Source organism: Cryptomeria japonica, chromosome 4 (assembly GCF_030272615.1).
Source record: "Cryptomeria japonica chromosome 4, Sugi_1.0, whole genome shotgun sequence".
Classification (NCBI taxonomy): domain Eukaryota; kingdom Viridiplantae; phylum Streptophyta; class Pinopsida; order Cupressales; family Cupressaceae; genus Cryptomeria; species Cryptomeria japonica.
Window position 1 is genome coordinate 376,133,944 of NC_081408.1, and position 13,402 is coordinate 376,147,345.

A 13,402-nucleotide genomic window follows, 5' to 3' on the forward strand; every position below is an offset into this window, starting at 1 on the left:
CAAAATGAATGGTACCTAAAATCTATGGATTGTACTGTTACTGCTTTTGTCTGAAAGGAGCTTCACCGAATTTGAGGGGAATATGATGTTGTAACTCCTTTAGTTCAAAGGACTTGATATCCTTATATAAATATTCCAATACATCAATGTATAGGCATAACAACTAAATGAACTAATATTTTTTCTCTGGAGTGCAACTATTACCTATATTGACAAATTTTGGATCATCTTCTCATCCAATATTGTATCTTTCATATCCCATAGAAGAATCTAGATTTACTTGTCTTTTAATATAACAATCATGTTTATCGAATAATTTCTCAAGTGAAACTAAACCCTTAGGGATTTTATCTCCTTTTAACTAGAAGAATTCTTCACCTTGCTCAGATTTTCTATTTGAAGCTGAATCAATAGAAGAGCAATTGTTGCCTTCAAAGTAAAAATTGTTAAAGTAATATTTAACTTCAATAAAGTTAATGACATGCTTATCATCAATAAAAATCTGTCAATGATCCTAGTTGTTAGGAACACTTGGCCTTGAAACTAACTCAATAGTATACTTATCTTGGCTAAAATATTTATGAGGAATCAAAAGAGTAGTAGATGTTGCAAGAGAATTTACTCTGTAATTGAATTTTCTAGGAACCACTGAGATATTGAAAGCATCAAAACCTTCAATGTTATCCCAAGCAAGATTTCGATAGTGCTTGAGCCTATCATTCCTTGTTTGATATATATTCCTGACTTGACACACTACCAATTCAACATCACCTTGCACTTGGAGATTCTTAATTCTCCTTTTGTGTGCATCTTCAATACCCAATAACAATGACTCATATTTTGTCATGTTATTTGTATCGACAAATACAACTTAAAAGAATAAAGAATGATTTCTCCTTGAGGAGAAATAATAATGACACCTGCACCTGTACCGATTAAAGTACAACTGCCATTGAACTCCAAGGTCCAGACATTATTGGATGTGCTATCAATAGAAACAATGGAAGTACCTTCTAAATTAGGAACACAAATTTCACCTTTATCAACCATGACATAAGATTTATTAGAACTATATTCTGACTCCTGATCTTTCCAAGCATCAACAAATTTGTCAGTATCTGATATGCATGGAGAACTAGACTCCTCACCATCAGTAGTATTGGAAGATCTAGATACCTCCAACTCAGAAACCTCTATCTAATCTTCAACAAATTTAGAAACTTCATCAATGTGTAGATAATAATTTCCCTTTCCTGCTGATTCAAATAAGATTTGCATGTGAGGATCATCTCATTTAACTATAATATATTTAGTTTCTCTTTCAGGGAGGAGTTTCTGCATGACCCCTTTAACTAGAATTTTGGCTTGAGTCATATCCATATACAATTCTCCTCCCACACCTTTACAAAAATTACATCCTAACAACATCCCATGTGAAACAGGGACATTGACCACTAGAACAATCATTTTGATCTTTTTATCTAGGAAGGATGCGAATGCAAACTGTGCATCCTTAATTTTCCCCACAAGAGGTACTTGTTTTTTCTCCACTAAATAACAATTACCAAAAGTATTGGTGAGGGTTTAACCAAGTGCATTAGCTACTTTGAGGGGCATAATATTATCTAAGGCTCCAGAATCAATAACAAAGTTAGTTAACTTAAGGCCATTAATCAACAAGGAAATATAAAAAGGTTTTATTTTCCTTGGAATAAATGTGTTGGAATCCAAGAACACTAAGAGGTGGGGGGGGGGGGGGGTGGTGTGAATCAATGTTCTACCGGTAAAACTAATTCTGAACTTATTTCTTATGAACCGGTTAACAGTAAATAAAATTAAAGTGCATAAACCAAATAACACATAAAGAAGAAACACCATAACACCAATATTTATATGTGGAAAACCTTGCAAAGGGAAAAACCACAGTGGGGCTGATACCCACAATATTTATATACTTGATCAAGGTATGCAAATATTACATAGAGGGTATTGCACATGCAATCAGGCCAACTGCCTAGAGCTCACTACTCAAACAGAAGTCTCACTGACTTACACAACACTACAAAGTGATTAAAATAAAAAATGGACTTATAAATTGCATCTGACCATGCTGGATAAGTTTTGGTTTAAGCTTTGTAAACCCTCTATGTGTACCAATTTATTGATGCTCTATTTTGCCCTTTTCTTCTACCGGTTGAGACTGTGCACGTGAAACTATGCACTAAAGCTTCCTATCGCTGACCAAAATGCATACCATCAATCTTTGATTCATTCACAACCATAATCGCATTCCAAAAACATCATCATCTAATCCATTGCTAAAAGATCTCCTTAAATACACTGTTAACTTGATAAACATGTCGGCCACAATGAAGAAAATAAAACCTGTCGGCTGTCGGATCACAAGGTATAACATACATAATCCCGATGATCATGTCGGCTTTCACATGCTAGGAAAATTTCCATGAAAGAAATAATCGGGACCACTAGGTCTTAGTCGGGTCCCATCCTTAACCGGGTTTCAAATACACGTTACCGGGATCGAGACTTAATCGGTTTTAAAACAAAGTGAATATACCGGTTGAGTGTAGTGAATACTAGTTAACCCAAACAAAGCAAAATGATAGATCAATGAATCCTAATAGAATACATAGACACCAGAAGATGAGTTTCCATCAATGAAAACCCTAAATGCCATTGCCTTACCGGACGAGTGTCAATTTCCAACAAGATGAAGGTATAGTAACAAGATTATTAGGTAGATTCTTAGGTTTAGACAATACATGACCACCCTGGGAAGGGCTTATAATAGGATGATTGTCCTTATATTTTACAAACTTAACTAGCCTATCAAATTGGTGAGGGTTGTCTTGTAAGTACTCAACTTCAGACATCTAAATTTTAGTCTTCTAGCATGGTCAATTATATCAAAGGCTTGGTATGAACTGGGCAAAAAAGATGAAAGAATTTCAACTTGAGGTTTGAGATTTGTGGCACTGGATTTTACTACATTCAAAGTAATAGGAGATGGAACAAATGCACTTACTTGGTTATCCCTCGTCGTATTCTTTAGGTGAGGAGTTCTCCTCTTTGCAATGGTGATTGGCAGTTGAGGAGTGTCCTTCTTCTTTGTCCCATCATCTCTAGAATGATTAGGTTGATTTTGAGAATGGGTGAGAACTGCATTAATACGTATCAATTGCTTTAGAAGATTCTTCAAAGTGCATGTAGCTAATAGTAGAGTTGCTAGCAACATCTTCTCTGTGCTCTTGGGAAAGAGTTGCAACATATTCTTTAGCAGGTAGAAAATCACCTTGTTCTGTTTTGAAGTAACCCACCACTAAATTAGAAGGTGGAGGAGCTTCAAGAGCTAGCCTTTCAGGTGGAGGCGGAAGCTTAGCCTGAATATTGGCCGCATAATTGTTAACATTATTTGGGTAAGTCCTCCTTGGAATATCTTTGTATTGAGTAGAGAATAAATTATGAGAAATCTACTTCTTAAGAGAAAGAATCTCATTTGCTAACCTTTACACCATAGGATTAGTAGTGCCCGAAGAATATAATTCAAGCAATGTAGGAGAATGCTTAGACTTGTTTGGATCTTTCCTGATCTTACTAACAAGAATAAGATTATATTTAACTTCAATCGCCCGGGTTTGTGCATGATCCAAATCTCTAATAGGTTCTCTCCTCAACAAGAAACTCACTTCTGGTTGTTGGGAGTTAATGAAGAAACACTTAAGATTCTCACTAGTTGGTTAAGAAATAGTGAGAATGATTATGGAACTTATTGAACTTCATAATGAAATTGCAAATAGGCTCATGAGGTTCTTTCTTCAATTGTGTAAGTTGTGCGAAGAGGGCATGAGAATCTTCAGCCGACTTGAACCTTGCCTCAAAATGAGTTTTGAGGGTGTCCCAATTAGTGATACTTTATGAACCCAAGTGATAGTACCAATCAGCGGCAACACCTTGTAGTGTCTCAATGAACAATCTCACTGAAACATCCTCATGTTCAACTCCAAGAACACCACATGCAATATAAAAAGCAGCAATATGCTCATCAAGATGTTGTTTTCTATCTCCATAAAAATTAGGAATATTCTTCCTTGAATCTTATGAAAGCGAATGGATTGGAAAAGGCAAATTGAGGGGACCAAATTTTTTACCCCATGGACCTTGAGTGCCTTGACCACCTCCAACATCCATGATAACTAGTTGAAAAGGTGGAATAACAAACATCTGAGCTTGTGATAACACCAAGGGTCTTAGAGCACTAGAAGCTTCACTTAGAATAGGTGATTTTTCGCTTGTAGGAGTTAAAATTCTTGTACGTTGTAAAGGAGATGATTTTTAGAAAGGAAATAATCAAAGTTATTCTTTTGCAGCAACTCAAAAATAGGATCTACGGTACCTTGATTTCGTCTACCATGAGTATAACTTGGACCAACTACATTAGAAGCTATATAAACATTTAGAAGAACAAAAATTGAAGTTTGATGCCAATAATAAGAGCACTAGTAGGATACAACCAAAAACTTGAGGTACTTGGTTGTGTGTTCTCCCCAGTAGAGTTGCCAAAAACTGTTGGGTGAAAATTTTGTAAATTGGGGAAGTTCACAAAATTGTGGCTTCAACCACAATACGTGAGATTAAATCTCTCCTAGTTATAAGATCTAAGGATCCCCCTTTTCTTACTATTCTTTCCTACTTAGAACAAAACTCTAACTATGAATCCTAATCTAAACTTGGGTGATACATCATCTTATTCACTTTTTTAGAATATATGTTATTCTTTTCACTTTTTTTAAGAAAAGAAGTTACAATCAAGAGCAATAATGATTTAAACAACTTCTAAGTTAATATGAAATAACCTGAAGTATACTAATGAAATATACAAAATAACAAGAAGAAAATTTTCTATGAAAGCACAAAGTCTTCTATTGCTTCCATGGGACAAGAAAATAGAACTTGAGCTCAAAGTCTTCAAAACACTATAATCCTATCAACTTTTAAATCTATTTCTGTTGTAACCCAAAATGAACTTTTCCAAGATAACAAGACAAAGCATAAAGTCTTTTTATTTATACCCACTTATAATTTTATAAACTTCTACCTAAGACAACAAAGTAAAGCTCAAATTATTTAATTGGTTATCTTTGTACTAGTTCTACCTTACAAATGCTGAAATGTAACACAAAGTTTACATAGCAAGATTTGTTCTACTCTTTAACAATACTTCTTCACAATGATTTTACCAAATATAAACAAGATTTTATAATAAGAATGACGTAAGAGAAGTCTCACCATTAACCACAATGAATGCAACACAAATTCTAAATGCCAAAGATATTTTCTTATTTGATAAAGTTTGCAAAATAACAATATGAACTCAAAGTTTCACTTTGCTCTTCACTTAGGCAGAGTTTCATTGCATAAAATTAAATATGATAATTACAATAAGCACCCTCACTTAAATAGGAGAGGGGAAAAGAGATAATCTAAGAAATATACAAAAAACTATGAGTAAGTAAAAAATGAGTCCTACTTGAGTTAGAACTTGCACATATTCTAGATGCAAAACCATAAATACAAAATGACATTTGAAGTGTTGAATGCTAACTATAAAAATGTACCTACATCTTTAAAAAATGTAAAAATACTAAGTGCCATTAGACACTCCATTATGATCTTTTTTCATGAATTCCTCGAACTTCTACAGGGCAATCTTCATTAGTTCTTCATCGGGTTTTTGAGGATGACTTGTAACAACTTTGACCTGAGTGATAGAATCTCCAAGGCCACCATAACATATTTTTTGCTTCTTCAAAAGGAAAGCCAAGTTGTCCAGATTAACCTGAATATCTATCAGTTTATCAATTGAAGATATTGAGAAAATTTCTTTATCAACCTCTTCTCCAATGAGCAAGCTGAATTCTTTGATGATAACATCTTCATGAAGAGGCTTCTGATTCTCATTAAGGAACGTGCACATAAGTTCTAATACTTTTTTAATGATTTCCTTTCCTTTATAATTACATTCTTTTTTTGGCTTTCACGTATCCTTGATAAGCATTTCTAAAGTGTTCATCTAATGTTCCAATGATTCTCTCTATTCAATATACATGTCTCTTGAAGGGAGCACTCCATTATCAACCAGAAAATCCAATTGAAAATATTCCAACTTCAACTACGAGTCGAAGTCTTTCTCTTGTGTCTCCAATTATTTTGAAAGTAGATCCAATGTTTTATCTACCTCAAACTTAATATCTTCTAAATTGTTAATCAATGTAACTGCAAAGCATATAAGATGTGTTCCTTGACTCAACATTATATCCATCCATTCACCCACTAATCTCTCTCGTGAAGTGACATGCTCAGCCTATTTCATGACTTTCTCATCAACTGACGAAGTAATTGTCTCAATTACCTCTAAAGACTGTTTTATCTTAATCAACATAATGGTGAATTGTTCCACTTGTTTCTTAAGTTTATCCTTCTTAACCTTTTCTTCATTATATCTTTCCACAAGATTATGAAAAGATGTCTGAGAATCCTCCACAATTCCTTCATGAGTTCGCTTTCCCAATTCAATCATGTTAATGACATAATCTATAGGTTGAATCTTCTTAAAATTTGTGTGTAGAGGAGGTACTGCAAGTTCAACATACTTATTATTTGATTTATCTAATTTAACCCTAGATAGAGTCTTAGCTTTCTTTGTAACCTTGCACTTGATAGGAACTAGCTGGCTAAAGTCAAAGTCATCTAGGGAGATGGCCCGGTTCTTCCTCTTGGGAGTGTTGGAGATCAACTAGGTTGGTAAAGGTGTGTTATCTTCAACTCTTGTGACCAATACTTGACATGAAAGTTCTTGCTCCTGTACATTTGTAGTCACAATGGGAGGAGTAGAAGTCATAATCACAGGTGGGTTCTCTATGACTAAAAATTTGGGTGAAAATTCAATCTCATACATGAAATTATCAAAATCTTCTAGCATGGTTGAAGACACTTTAGACAAATTTGGGGGAAACACATTTTTCAATATTGTCCTGTGGAGTGTCCAAGGCTGACTCACTGGCTATTGTGTAAGGAATAGTAGGGATTACTACACTAGGAGCATCAGATGTATAAGAAATAGTGGAACCAAAAGGAATAGGATTAGAAACAAAAACCAGTGGAGGAGTTATACTTGGAGCATGATGAGATGTATGAGGGATGGTTTCTTGTTTCCTTTCATACTGGGAAGTACTAGGAATTTTAGGTAATCCTTCCTCATCATACTCTTCCTCTTGTTCTTTCTTTGATCCTTCTTCTTCTTTTTCTTCTTGTAGTTCCTCCTCAAGCAACTCTTCCCGAGATTCTTCTTTTGTTTGAGTATCTTGAGTTGATGATTCTCCTTGACTCCTATCTTTCCATTTTTCAATATTAAACTTGAATTTGGGAACATGTGGGGTCATTGAATCTTTACTATTCTTAGTCCTTAGCTCAGAATTCTTTCCCACTAGTCCCATAGTGTCATCTTCTGATCTAATATGGAATGAATTCAATTGAATTCTGGGCTTATATGAACTTGATTGGCGTTCATGTACTACTATCATTTGATGGGCCAACTCCATGAGAACACTTTTTTCTAATGGGTACCTAGGGAGCATGAAAGACTCATCATCATAGCATCCTAATCCGAGGTAGGTGAAAGTGGGGAATTCTAGGAGTTCATGCATCCATACTGATTCACTACATTCCAAGTTTTATTTGACACCGTCTTCTTCTAGATATCCTTGTCAAACATACACATGCAATTATAGAAGAAGGCATCATTTACTCTCTTGAAATAATGTGAATTATTATTTATAGTCAACTAAGAGTAATATTGATACACTGGAACTTGGCTCCTATCCCCTGTTGTTGACAATCCTGGAAAGTGCCTTATTGAGGTTGCTACATACACTAGATATGAGGTCATATAAAACTTCAAACTAGTTGGGACCTTGGTAAGTTGTTCACACAAAACATCACTTATCTGTTTATCCCATTAGATCTTTTTCTTGTTTTGTCAGATGATATGGATGCATTGATACATCCATTCATGATATGTATTTGAAATAAGGATCCCTTTCACCCTACTAAGAAGGGTAGTCAAATCATTTACCTCCTCAATGAAGTCACTTTGGTGAATGGTCTTAGGTCATATTGCAATGGTAGGCCTAGGAGACTTTAGCCAATTATCATTGATATTCCTCCTGCACTTATTTGAATTATTGTCATAATATGTCTGGGTTGACTGCATGTCAATATTGGCATATTCATCAATGTTTGGACATTTGAAAATTGTATCCAAGAAATCCTCATCCAATTTAATGAGATTTTTCTTTCCTTTTGCATCCTTGAGAGACCTTCTTGTTGGATCAAACCTATTAGCTAATACTAACACAAACTTAGGGTTCTATGCTGACATAAAAAAAGCAACAACTAAGTGAATACCACTGTTAATAGTTGCCTCCATCTTGTAATATTCAAGTGGTTCTTAACTCTCTTAAGAAACTCTTCAAGATCCACATGACCAATTTTTGTGTCTCTAATGTTATCAATATTAGATGACACTGAAGAAGGTGGGAGGACTGGATGAGGATCTTGCTTCTTAAACTTCATGGTTCTTTTACTTAGAGATGGCTTCATCGTCTGATTTTTACTTTAACTGCAACACTTGAAAAAGAAATCATCACCATGTTCAGCTTGCCAGATTTACTTCATTAGGGTTCCAAAAACCCTAGAACAAGATTGCCTTTGAGTGTAAATTGGGTTTGTAACTCGATTTACATGTGTGTGCACTTGGTGCAAATGGGTTTTACAAATCCAATTTATGTCATCATTTATTCTTCTAATCTCATATTTCTTTGTGATCTTACTAATCAATTAATTTCCAATTATGTCATCATTTAATCATTTAAACCATTTTTCTAATGTTAATTAAATATTTATTATTTAATTAACTCTGATTAATTCCCCAATTTAAATAATTTTTATTATTTAAATAAATTAATTTCTCAATTTCTATCTCTATTGAATTAATCATTAATCCTTTTCTAAATATTAATTAAATATTTATTATTTAATTAATTGTGATTTAATTCCTTTAATTTAAATAATCTTTATTCTTTAATTAAAGTCCATTTCTAAATAATTAAATAGTTTCTTTAAATTATTTAATTAACTAATTAATTCTTCTAATTCTAATTCCAAATCCCCAAATGCTAATTTCATAATTCTTCTAATTCTTCTAATTTCATTTAATTTCTAATTACTTCTAATCTCAAATACATGTGCATGATTTCATAAATCAAATTGAATTTCAAAGTCAAGTTCTAAATATATTCAAATACTAAATTGAATTTAAAATAAATTCAATATCTGAATTAAATATCATGCAAAGATTAAATTGAAAATCAAAGTCAAAGTTCAAGCACATGCTAAATTATTTAATTCAATTATCTCTCCAATTTCTATTTCTATCTATTAGTTAGCTTTTTCTAAGTAAAGCTCTCAATCAGCTTTCAATCAGTTAACTATTTCCTCCTCTTTATTTCCTCCAATCATTCTTTTTCATCCCTCAGTCAACTTTTTCTCAATTAGTTGACTCATTTAATCTATTCAATCATTTTTGTTCCACCTCTCAATCAATCATCTCTAAAAATCTATAAATTGAGCATTCAATCTCCATTTTCAATCCTGAACAATTACTCTAAATCTCAAACTTTGAATCTTTGTGTCATTTGCAGGTTGCCAACGCGGTATCTAAGAGCCACCATACCACAAAGAGGACTAGAAGAGCAATGGAAGTTATATGCAATCTTGGAATAGGGGGATGTATTGATTTTAATTATATTCTTGTTTCTTGCTTCTGTGTTATTTCATTGTTTGTTTGTTTGAATTCTGATTAGGATAGGGATTCGCGATTTCCCTGGTATTCCTAGTTTACTTTACATTAGATGAATTTATAGATGTGACATTTTGGTGAACCCGACATGAACTAACAACAATTTAACCTTGTTTATCTTCTATGTGATTTTGCAGATCGTACAAAATTTTAAATTTTTTTTGCAGGTTTGTACAAATTTGCAGAATAATTCTGAATCATGCAATCACGCTTACATCATCACGCAATCGCATAGATAGGATCACGCAATCGAACAGACCAGGTCACGCATTCATGTGAAACCCATCATGCAAAAGCCCTTACAACATCACACAATCGCTCTGTTAGGATCACACATTCATCAGGAATATTGTTGTTCTGTTTACTTTATATTTTTTATTTTCTCCTCTCTGTTCTGTCAAATTTTGTATGAAATTAGGTAAATCTGAATATGGTTTATTTTCATTGCATGCTTAATTATGACATTTTATTGCACATAAGGTGCAATTCAAAATTTCAGGTGCCAGGAGGATGAAGGAGCACAGAAGACAAGCCAGACACTATCAGCAAATCCTAAAGGCAGAAAAGCAGATACGAGATCTAGAGGATCAACCAGCCATCGGCATATACAATAGCCTAGTTCTCTCTTATAGAGTGAAATATGATTTTCTTAACATAGAATGGATGATGAGAGATATTGCTAGGGCATCACAATCTGTTTTGTAGGTTCCTGATCAACATTATCTTTCTTTTATTTTTTATTTTTTTATTTTTTTATCTATGGATCACGCAATCGCTCTGTTAGGATCACACAATCGCTCTATTAGGATCACACAATCGCTCTGTTAGGATCACGCAAACACTCTGTCAGAATTACGCAATCGCTTTGTTAGAATTACACAATCGATCATACAGGATCACACAATCACTCAGGTATCATCACGCATTCGTATTTGTCATAGTTTATTTCTCTGTCTTATGTGGGTTTTATTGGGTTACTGATTATCTGTTTGCAACATGTGGTGAATTTACAGCGAGGATCAGATCTTTACTGAATCATAAACACTCATGCTCTCACACTTCAGTTTTGGGTTTAAAATAAACAATGGTTAAAATGGGCATGCATGTTATAACACTTCAGTTTTGGGCTTAAAATAAACAATGGTTAAAATTGACATGTATGCATTCACATTTCAGTTTGGTGTTTTAAAATTGACATGCACATGCGTATCTCACACCTAAACTTGGGTTTTAAAATGAAAGTGAATCAGATTGCTCAATAGATTAACTCACATTTCATTTTCTTAAGGGAAAGAACTTTTATTGTGTTTGGGGTGGACCTACTATTGCATCAACTACCTTTCCACCCGTCTTCAGGGTCTTGGGAGAAAGGGAGAAGGTAATAACAGCACCCAAATTTTTCATTTTAGTGGAGAGGGGTATCTTTGACTGGGGATTTAATCACCCCATAGAGGTACTTTGAATTGGGATGCGTTGGGGATATCGTCTCTCCCAATGTACTCTCGAGCGGGTTTTTCGAGCCACTATATAGATATACTGGTTAGGCGGCTAGAGTGTTGAGTGAATTCAACGTATGTGGGGGCCTTCCCTACACTGATAAGTTCAACTAAAGTCTTAAGTGGCTTGCTCTGAGAATCCGTCGTTGGATCGGGACCCCTAAAAAATTTATAATAAGAACCAACTTAGTAGCCCAAATCCTACATTCAGTGATTCCGGGAGTGCGGATCATACCCCATAGACACCCTTCATGTACCTTGCATTATGATACAATAATCCCTTGGTGATAAGATCTTCGGATCTTCAGGGTAAGAGAGACTAGCATGCCCGAGAAGTGTGTGCCGTGGAGTGGAGCCAATGCTGCCAGACTCTTTATTTGTTCATTTTGTTTCGGTATTTTATTGTAAGGGCCTCATTTGAATGGTTTCCAATATCTAGCCTAAGATTGTATTCTGTGCTTTTTTATGTATCATTGTACCAAACCAATATTGAGTCAGTTTTTTTGACCTATTTCAGGCTCTATCTTACGTATCTCTGAATTTTTGAAATTGGTCAGAACACAGTTCAATCAGCTATACTTGCCTTCAAACAACTATTCTTAGATTTGGAAAACAACAAACTTGTCCTACACAGAATTACCGGAAACAAAGTCCATCTTGAAACGCTAGACAGTCCTACAAACTCAAAATTTTATATACTTGTGACCATAGGTAGTCCTTGCATAGTCCCTGCACAATCCTCATTAGTATTCATTTACGTCCTTATTATCGTCCATAGTCCTTGCATAGTCTTCATTTATGTCCTTATCATCATCCTTAGTCCTTCCATAGTCCTTGCATAGTCTTTATTTACATCCTTATTATCATCCTTAGTCCTTGCATAGTCTTCATTTACGTCCTTATTATCGTCCATAGTTCTTGCATAATCTTTATTTACATCCTTATTATCGTCCGTAGTCCTTGCATAGTCTTCATTTACGCCATTATTATCATCCTTAGAAGTTGCATAGTCCTTATTTACATCCTCATTATCGTCCTCATATACGTCCTTAGATTTAAGTCCTTGTCTAGACCTCATATACATCTGTCTTAGTCCATTAGCATTTGCATAATCATCTTAGAAAGTCATAGCATGCGTCCTAATGGGTCTCCCTAGTGATGGTTTCCTCCCCTTCGAGCAACATAATCTAGTGCCAAATGGCGGTCAATGAGAAATTATTGACGGTTTAGGTAACTTGGCCTGGTAATTTAAGAGAAACGCACCCCATTATATAGGAGTTGAGTACGAACTAAATATAGAGTATAAAATTACCTGTAGAATTGATAGATAAATTGCTGCAGAACACATGAGAGAATAACTTGAAAAACTTGCGTTGCAAAAATCTCAAAATATTCAACAAGTCTCACGTCAAAATCCTTAATAGAGAGTCTGGTCTAGTGTTGCATATTCCATATTTAGGTCTAGAGTCTTGTATTAGTGTCGTCTTGCATTAGGTTCTAAACCATCCTCATATAGAAGTCTTAAATGCCCGTCACAAGGTCACAAAAGGCAAAAAGTAAAATGGACCCAAACAACGACTTGTCAGTAAATCCAACTTGGAACATGGACATATCAACTAGTCAACAGTGGAATTATTAGGCAATGCCCACAATACATGAACTAAAACAAAGTTTAACACGTGAAGAGATTGAATAAGCTCAACAGGACCCACATATCCTTATGATCTTAGACGCTCTTATACATAATGATAGGGACAAGTATCTCTCGTTGTTATTACAAAATGGGGCCAAATTACGTGAAGATTTTGATATCACAACAATCTTACCACTAGGAAATACTCTAGGTCAAAATAATAGTCAAATACCACATATGACACAAACACAAGCGACGACCTCAAGTTTTCCTCAAAATAAATCAACATTGTATATACAAACAAATGACATTTCAAACGCGAATTCTCAATAAAGT